At 47.2% G+C, this 8,884-nt stretch overlaps 2 non-coding genes across 2 annotated transcripts; both read left to right on the plus strand.

The window, feature by feature from the left end:
* The first annotated feature begins 6,278 nt into the window (after positions 1 to 6,278).
* On the plus strand, positions 6,279 to 6,397 carry LOC112484115. Its single transcript, XR_003047892.1, has one exon. It is a non-coding gene; the product is annotated as a 5S ribosomal RNA (ribosomal RNA).
* A 2,309-nt stretch (positions 6,398 to 8,706) lies between these two features.
* LOC112484091 lies at positions 8,707 to 8,825 on the plus strand. Its single transcript, XR_003047887.1, has one exon. It is a non-coding gene; the product is annotated as a 5S ribosomal RNA (ribosomal RNA).
* Positions 8,826 to 8,884: the final 59 nt, after the last annotated feature.

Consider the following 8,884-nt stretch of genomic DNA (forward strand, 5'->3'; position numbering starts at 1 on the left):
GGTAGGCACCAGGAACCCTTCTTAGTAGGCAATTTTCTTTCTCGATGTTTACATGTCATGTGGTATATGAGGGGCACAGGGGCTCCTGAGGCTGGGGGCTAGGGATACACCCTCATAAGAGAGATGTCTCAGTTTTTGCTCCAGGCAGCTTGAAGGGTAGTTACGTCAGCATATGGCTAAGGACAGACCTGGAGAGGATTTCTCCTCCATCCCAGATGCAGCCAGCATTGGAGGATTAAAGAGCATGCCTAGAAAATGAGGTAGTAGAGAGTCGGTAAGATCTGCATCCCCGTTTAGCCCAATGTGTGAAGGGCAGAACAGGTCTTTGGGGACCAGTAAGGAGAGGCCTGGAGGTAAAATTCTCCACCATCTTCACCCATGTGAGAGGAGCAAAGTGGGTGTCTGGTGTGTATGTAAAAAACTTCTAAACCTGTAGAGAACACATATGAGAGTTTATTTGAGTAAAACTGATGATGTCTGCCATGGAGCAAGATCTCAGATGCTATAGGGAATCACTTTTGCCACTCCTTTAATGCATTTGCGATTATGGAAAGCACATAAGAAAGATTACATGTATGTGGTGAAGAGCGAGGCAGGATGGATACAGAGTAGCTAACAACATTGTGTGTCCTCCGAGGGTGAATAACGCCTTCAAAGGGTTTTACTGTTTTATTTGAAAGCTGTGTTTATGTAGTTGCATAACACCAATGGACGGGACTTCCTTAAACTTTTACTAAAGAAGCAATAGGTCTGGGGTTGTAACTATCTAGTTATTTCTCCTGCTATCTCGTGTACATTTGAAAATTAACACCCCAGGGTGTGTCATTTAATTTTCTCCTCTGCTGCTAGTTTGTGTGAATCTTGGGAATAACTCAGCAGTGTAGGTCATGAAAAGTTGTTCTCTGCTGCCTTCTCGTGGACATTTTAAAAATAACACCAGGGGCATATCGTCTAAAAATTTACTTTCTGCTGCCATCATCTGGGCATTTGTGAATAACACAGGAGTGTAGGACATAATGAAAAATAATTTTCTGCCCCCATCTTGCATGCATGTAGGGAATTTGACCAGTATATTAAAAAACTTATTCTCTGCTGCCATCCTGTGGGCAATTTGGGAATAACACAACAGGGCATGTCACGCAAAGGTACTCCTGCTTTGACGTGTACTCTGAAAATAAAACTCACGGGCATGACATTATGAAGAGTTGTTTTCTGCTGCCATTTAATGTGCATTTTGGGAAAGGAACAGGACTGCATGTCGCGAAAAATTATTTTGTGCTTCCTTCTCGTGGGCATTTTTGAAAATAACACTCAAATATATGTCATCATAAAAATTTATTTTCTGCTGCCATCCTGCGGATATGTTTGGAATAACACCCAAGTGTATGCTGACCTGAAAATTATATTTTTCTCTGATGTACTCTGCATTTTGGAAGAATAGCAGAGTGTAAGTAATTAAATGTATTTCTCTGCTGCCATGTGTTGGGTATTTTTGGGAATAACGCCACAGTGTACGTAATCAGAAGGTTTTTTCTGCTGCTATTGATTTTTTTTTTTTTATGTCTGCAGCACCCAGTCTTCCTAGTTGGTCTCCCATCCAAGTACTAACCAGACCCGAACCTGCTTAGCTTCCGAGATCAGACATGTTCAGGGTGGCATGGCCGTAGACCAATCGATGGACTTTTAAGTAATAACTCCCTAGTGTTTGTCATTACGAATATTCATTCTTTGTAGTCAAGTTGTGGGCATTTTGGGAATAACACTAGACTGCATAACATGAAACTTATTTCTGGTGGTATTGCTTGTGTATTTCAAAAAAAAAACACCCAATGGCATGTTGTTATGAAATTTTTCTCTGCTCTCATTTCATGTAAACCTTGAGTACAAAGCAGTGCAAGTCATGAAAATTTTTCTCTGCTGCCATCTTGTGGGTATTTAAATATGATACCAGGTGTATGTCATCAAAAAAAAATTTTTTTTCTATTGCTATCTGGTGGGCATTTTGAGATATAACCTTAGTGTAGGTCATCATGAAAATTTATTTTCTTCTTGAATCTTGTGTTCATCTTGGAAATTATTCCAGAATACAAAAGTTATTCTCTGGTGCCATCTGGTGGGTATTTTAGTAATAAACCCTAGTGTTGTCATCATGAATATTCATTTTCGGATGCCTTCTGGAGGGCAGTTTGGGACGGCTGACTTCAGGTATGCATTTTGTGAAGGCCACAGCACATCATAAAGAATAATTTCAGCTGCTATCTTGTACATTTTGCAAATAATACCTAAGGGCATGTCCTTATGCAAGTTGCTGTCTTTGGCCATTTTTTTGTGTCTTGGGAAAAACACAGGAGAGTCCTGAAAATTATTCTCTGCTGCCATGTCATGGCCTTTTTCAAAATAACAAGCAAGCGTATATCACCATATGATTTATTGTGCTGCCATCTGGTGGGCATTTTAGGAATATCACTGAAAGTTTGACATGAATGAATATTCATTCTCTGTTACCATCTGGTGAGCATTTTGTATATGACAGAATGATGTTATGAAATTTTTTCTCTGCTGCCATTTCGTGTTAATCTTGGGATGAACACAGGAGTGCCTGGCATGAAAAATCGTTCTCTGCCTCCATCTCGAGGGCATTTTGAAAATAATACGCACATGTAGGTCATCATAAAATTTTATTTTATGATATAGTGCGCATCTTGGGAATAACACAGAATGTAAGTTATAAAGAGTTATTCTCTGCTGCCATCTGGTGGGCATTTTGGGTTTAACAACCAGATGTTTCTCATTATGAACATTCTCTGCTGCAGTTGAGCAGGCTTTTTGGGATTAATACCACAGTGCATGTCATGAAAAGACATTTCTGCTGCTTTCTCATGTTCATTTTCCAAATAACACCCAAGAGTATGTCGTCATTAAATCTGCCTGCTGCCTTTTAGTACGCATCTTTGGAAAAACAAGGAGTGTATGTTGTGAAAAAATTGTCCCTTGCTGCCATCATGTAGGCATTTGAAAATAACAAGCGAGTTAATGTCATTGTAAAAATTTATTTTCTGGTCACATCTGGTGGGCATTTTGGGAATAAAACCCATGTGTATTTCATTATGAAAATTTGTTTTCTTCCCCGTCCTGATTCATCTTGGGAATTACACCAGAATGTTATTTAAAAAGTTATTCTCTGCTGCCATCTGGTCGGCATTTGGGGAAAACATCCTAGGAGTTGTCATCATGAACTATCATTCTAAGCTGCCATCTGATGGGCACTTTGTGAATATCACCACAGAGCATGTCATAAAATGTTATTTTTGCTGCTATCATGTGCATCTTGGGAAGAATACAGGAGTGCATGTCATGAAGTGATTCTCTGCTCCCATTTCATGGGCATTTTGAAAATAACACCCAGGTGTAGGTTCATGACTAATTCTCTGCTGCCATCTGGTTGGCATTTTTGGAAGAACTAAAACACATGGAATAAAGAATTATTTTGTTGTTATATCATGTGCATTCTGAAAATAATACCTGAGGGCATGTCAATATGAAAAGTTGCTGTCCGCTGTCATTTTGTGTGCATCTTGGGAAAAATGCAAAAATGCATGTCATGAAAAATTGTTCTCTGCTGCCATCTCATGGGCATTTCGAAAATAAGAAGCAAGTGTATGCCATTATAAAAATTTCTGTGGGCAATTTGGAAACAACACCCCAGTGTATGCCATTACGAAAATATATTTTCCTCTATCATCCACTGTACATCTTGAAATAACACCAGTGTGTAAGTAATTAAATGTTATTCTCTGCTGTCCTCTGGTGGACATTTCAGGAATATCACTTTACTGCTTGTCATCATGAATATTCATCCTCTGCTGCCATGCATTGGGCATTTTGGGAATAACACCCGAGTGAACGGCATCATGAAATTTTATTTTTTGTCCTCATCTACTGTGAATCTTGTAAATAACATCAGAGTGTAAGTAAAAAAAGTTATTTTGTGCTGCCATTTTTTGCGCGTTTAGGGAATAAAACCAAGTGTATGCTTAAAGATTTATTTCCTGCTGCCATTTTGTGGGCATTTTAGTAATAACGTCTTGAATATTTGTTCTCTCCTGCAGTCTGGTCTGTATTTTGTGAGTAGTGCCACAGTGCACGTCTTGAAAACTTATTTCTGCTGCGATCTCATGTGTGTTTAAAAAATTTCAGCAAGGGTCTTTCCTCATGAAGTTTTTTTTGCCAACATTTTGTGAAATCTTGGGAATAGCACAGGTTGCCAGTCATGAAAGTTATACTCTGCTTCCATGTCGTGGGCGTTTTGAAAATAATACCTTAGTTTATGTCATCCTAAATTTTTTTCTGCTGCTATCTGGTGGGCATTTTGGGCATAACACAACAGCGCATGTCATAAAGTTATTTCTGCTACTATCTCGTGTGCATTTAAAAAACAAACACCCCATCTCGTGGGCAATTTTGGGAATAGCATCAGAGTTTAGGTCACAAAATGTTATTATCCTCTACTGCCATCTAGTGGGAAATTTTGGGAATAACACCTGATATAGGTCATCAAGTGTAGGTCATTATGAATATTCTTTGCTTCCATCTGGTGGGCAATTTTGGATCATGAGTTTAGATCATGAAATAGCACCAGAGTTTAGATCATGAAATGTTATTCGTTATCCTCTGCTGCCATCTCGTGTGCATTTTGGGAAGAACACTTGAATATAGGTCAAGTGCAGGTCATTATGAATATTCATTCTCTGCTACCATCTGGTGGGCAATTTGGGAATAACATGACAGTGCTGCTCATAAAGTTATTTCTGCCTTTTTCATGTTCATTTTGAAAATAACACTCAGGGCATGTCTTTACGAAAAGTTTTTTTTCCGCTGCCATCTCGTGGGTATTTTGAAAATAACACCCAAGTGTATGTCATCATTAAAATTTATTTCCTGCTGCTATCTGCTGGGTATTTTGGGAATAACACCACAGTGTATGAAATAAAAAAGTTACTCTTTGCTGCCATCTGGTGGACATTTCGGGAATAAAACCTGGTGTAGGTCACCGTAAATATTCATTATCTGCCTTCATGTATTGTGCATCTCGAGAATAACAGGAGTGTAATAAAATTTATTTTTGCTGCCATCTGGAGGGCGTTTTAGAAATAATACTTGAGTGTTTGTTATGAATACTCATCTGCCGGCATATGGTGAGCATTTTCGGAATAAATCACAGCGCATGTCATAAATTGTAGTTTTCTTGCTATCACATGTGCATTCTGAAAATAAAATCTGGAATGTCACTATGAAAATTTTTCTGATGCCGTTTCGTGTGTATCTTGTGAAAAAACAGGAGTGCTTGTCGTGAAGTAATTCTCTGCTTTAGTCTTGTGGGCAATTTGAAAATAATATCCTGCTGTAGATAATCTTGAATACTCATTCCATGCTGCCATCTGGTTGCCATATTGAGAATAACACCATAGCACATATCATAAACAGTCATTTCTCTTGTTATCTCATACAGTTAGAAAATGACACCTAAGGACAGTTGGTCAAACAAAGTTCTTGTACATGGACATCTCCTGTGTATCTTGGGATAAACAGAAAAGTCCTTGTCATGAGAAATTATTCTCTGCTGCTGTCTGGTGGGCATTTGAAAATAACAGGCAAGTGTACGTGAATATAAAGTTATCTGCTGCTGCCATCTGCTGGGGATAACACAGGAGTGCACGTCTTGAAAAGTTATTTCTGCTACTATCTTATGTGCATTTAAAAAATGACTCCCCAGGGGATGTTATTATAATGTTTTTTTTCTGCTGCCATTTTGTGTGAATCTTGGGAATAACACAGCAGTGTATGTCTTGAAAAGTTCTTCTCTGCTGCCATCTCGTGGATATTGTGAAAATAGCACCAGTGTATTTCATTAAAAAAAATTTTCTGCTGCAATCCTGTGGGCATTTAGAGAATAACAGAGTGTAGATCATCATAAAAATTAATTTTTTGCCATCAAGTGTATATTTTTATTAATAACACCTCTACTGCTATATGGTGGCCATATAGGATCTATGTTATCAAAACTCTTGACACTCTACTGCCATCTTGTGGGCTTTTTGGGAATAACAGCGGTGCATCTCATGAACAGTTATTTCTGCTGCTATCATATGCATTTCAAATTAGCACCCATGTGTATGTCATCATAAAAATTTGTTTTCTGCTGTGGTGCAGGCCCAGACGTCTCCGGCGCCCGGGATGCCAGGGTCGAGCTCTTGGGGCAGCAGGCGACAACCTGTCCCCTCTATGGCCATACCATCCTGAACGCGCCCGATCTCGTCTGATCTCGGAAGCTAAGCAGGGTCAGGCCTGGTTAGTACTGGGATGGGAGACCGCCTGGGAATACCGGGTGCTGTAGGCTTTTGCCGCCCCCTCCTTTTGCCGCCCTACAGCCAGGGTGCCCCTGGACGCTCCCGGGCCCTGCTCGCTCACTCGCTCGCTATCTGTCTCGAGGGTCCCGGGCAGGCACCCGAGCCAAGAGCTTCTCCAAGGGCTGCGTGCCCTGCGTCCTCGCCTGCCCTCACCTGCTCTCCTGCAGCCAGCCCTGGGCTGTTTCCTCTCTCCGCTTGGGGCTCTTCCCTTCTTGGGCTCTGCGGGGCTGAGCCCCAAGGACCGCCTTCTCTGATACACACTGGAAGTGCGCTCGCATCCCCGGGATGCAGGACCCTCCACCCCCACCCACCCCGCCCGAGGCCTCAAGTCTCGGCCAGCACGCTTCTCACCGCCCTTCTCACTGGACAGCCAGGTGCACCCGGACCAGGCGTGAGGCCACCTCGCACAGCTGGGACGGGAGCGGGACCGACAAGCCACGTCAGAGAGGCTGAGACGCATGAGATCGCGCGTGCATGCCCGGCAAGAGCCCTCTTGGGGCAGGCCCGCAGCCAGCGGCCACACACACACACATATACGCCAGGGAGCCCGTGCGTCTTTCCTTCCCGCGGCGGGACCCCCGGCAGGACTCTGAACAGAACGAGACTCCCGGAGCCCCCAGCCTGCCCCGGGGCACGAGGCACTGGGCACCAGGCAGAACCGCCTCCCTGCCCGAGCCCAGCCCCGGCAGGACCACCCTCTGCTGTGGAAGTGGTCTCTTCAGGGCGGCCGCAGGCTCTCGGGGTCAAAGTCGGGGTCTGGCTCTGTGCATCGGTGCACTCGTCTGCGTGTCCTGTCCTGTTCTCTGTGTGGGCGGGCACGGGCTCGCGCTCTCTCGCGCGCGGGATCTCTTCTCTCGTCTCTCCGTCTCTGTACCTTTCATCCTCACCATCTCTCTGTGTGTCTGACCCCAGGTAGCTCCCGCCACCCTCCCCTTCTCCGGCGACCCCGTCCCCTCCTTCGTGGCTCTCACTGGGCCTCCCGCCCTGGCGACACGTTTTGTCCTTTCTCCTTCCCTCCCGGGCAATCGCTCTGTCTCTCGGTTTATCTGTCCCTCTGTCTCTCTCCCTCTGTATATCTCTTGATGCGGAGTCGATGTGTAGGCAAGGGGCAGTGGACTGGGCGGGTCCTTGGTCCCGGTGGAGGGCGAGGGCTGCGCCCGTCAGAAACGATGCCTCGGGGTGCGACCAGGGTCTTCGTGTGTGTTTGGGCAGGTAGGGTGTGGCTCAGTGGGGAGGGCAGGGAAGGAGTGCGTCTGGGTCAGGGCCGGAGCCGGGCCGCAGGTGCCTAGGTATGCAGGTGGCCGAGACGATGGCAGGCCACGCCCGGGCCGGGCTCCTGCCCAGCGGCCAAGACTGGGGAGGCCTGGGTTGCGAGAGCGCCCACCCATACTTCCAGCACGGCCGGGAACCCGCCAAGGCCCGCGGTGCCTTAGAGCGGCTGGCGCTCGCTGGCCGCCGCCTCGCTGGCGCAATCCCCTCAACCTACCCCCCTAATATGTGTGCTGCAGGCGCCGGCGTCTCCCGCGCCCAGGAGGCCTGGCTCGAGATCTTGGGTCCGCAAGCAACAACCTCAATCGCCATGCCAACGTGAATGCGCTGGACCTCGTCTGATCTCGGCTGGTTAGTACTTGGATCGGAGACAGCTTGTGAATACCGGCTGCAGCAGCCTTTTGCTGGAGCCCAAGGGCTGCCCGCTCGGCCGCGCGCCCCTCGCCCTCGCCCGGCCTCACCTGCTCTCCTGCAGCCAGCCCTGAGCTGTTTCCTCTGAATGCTCAGGGCCCTTCCCTTCCTGGGCTCCGCGGGGTCGAGCGCCAAGGGCCAAGGGCTCTGGGTGGAGGCGCCGGGCGGAAGAGAGTTGCCTTTTGGTGTCACCGTTGTGTCCGCGTGGTTTTGGGCAGGCCGGGCTCGGCGACCGCGGGGAGTGCAGCAGGGGCGTGGGTCTGGGTCAGGGCCGGGCCAGGCCGCACCTGCCTAGGTGCCCAGGTGGCCGAGAGGATGGCGGGCCACGACCAGGCCGGGCTCGTGCGGAGCGGCCAAGACTGGGGAGGCGGTTGGGTGGCCCGGGGCCTGGGCAGTCCCAGGATGCGAGAGGGCCCACCCAGACCTCTGGCATGACCGCGAACCGGCCAAGACCCGCGATGCCTTAGCATCGCTGGCGCCCGCTGGCTTCAACTTCGTCGGCGGAACCCTCTCCGCCCCCGCCCGAAACTCCCCGAGGAGATCCACTGCAGGCGCGAGAGTCTCCGGCGCCCCGGAGGCCAGGTTCCAGCTCTTGGGGCGGCAAGCGACAGCTTCTCCCGTCTACGGCCATACCACCCTGAACGCGCCCGATCTCGTCTGATCTCGGAAGCTAAGCAGGGTCGGGCCTGGTCAGTACTTGGATGGGAGACCGCCTGGGAATACCGGGTGCTGTAGGCTTTTGCCAGCCCCCTTTTTTTCCGGCCTCCAGCCAGGGTGACCCCGGACGCCCCCGGGCG

The sequence above is a fragment of the Pteropus alecto genome, unplaced genomic scaffold, assembly GCF_000325575.1.
Source record: "Pteropus alecto unplaced genomic scaffold, ASM32557v1 scaffold137, whole genome shotgun sequence".
NCBI lineage: Eukaryota > Metazoa > Chordata > Mammalia > Chiroptera > Pteropodidae > Pteropus > Pteropus alecto.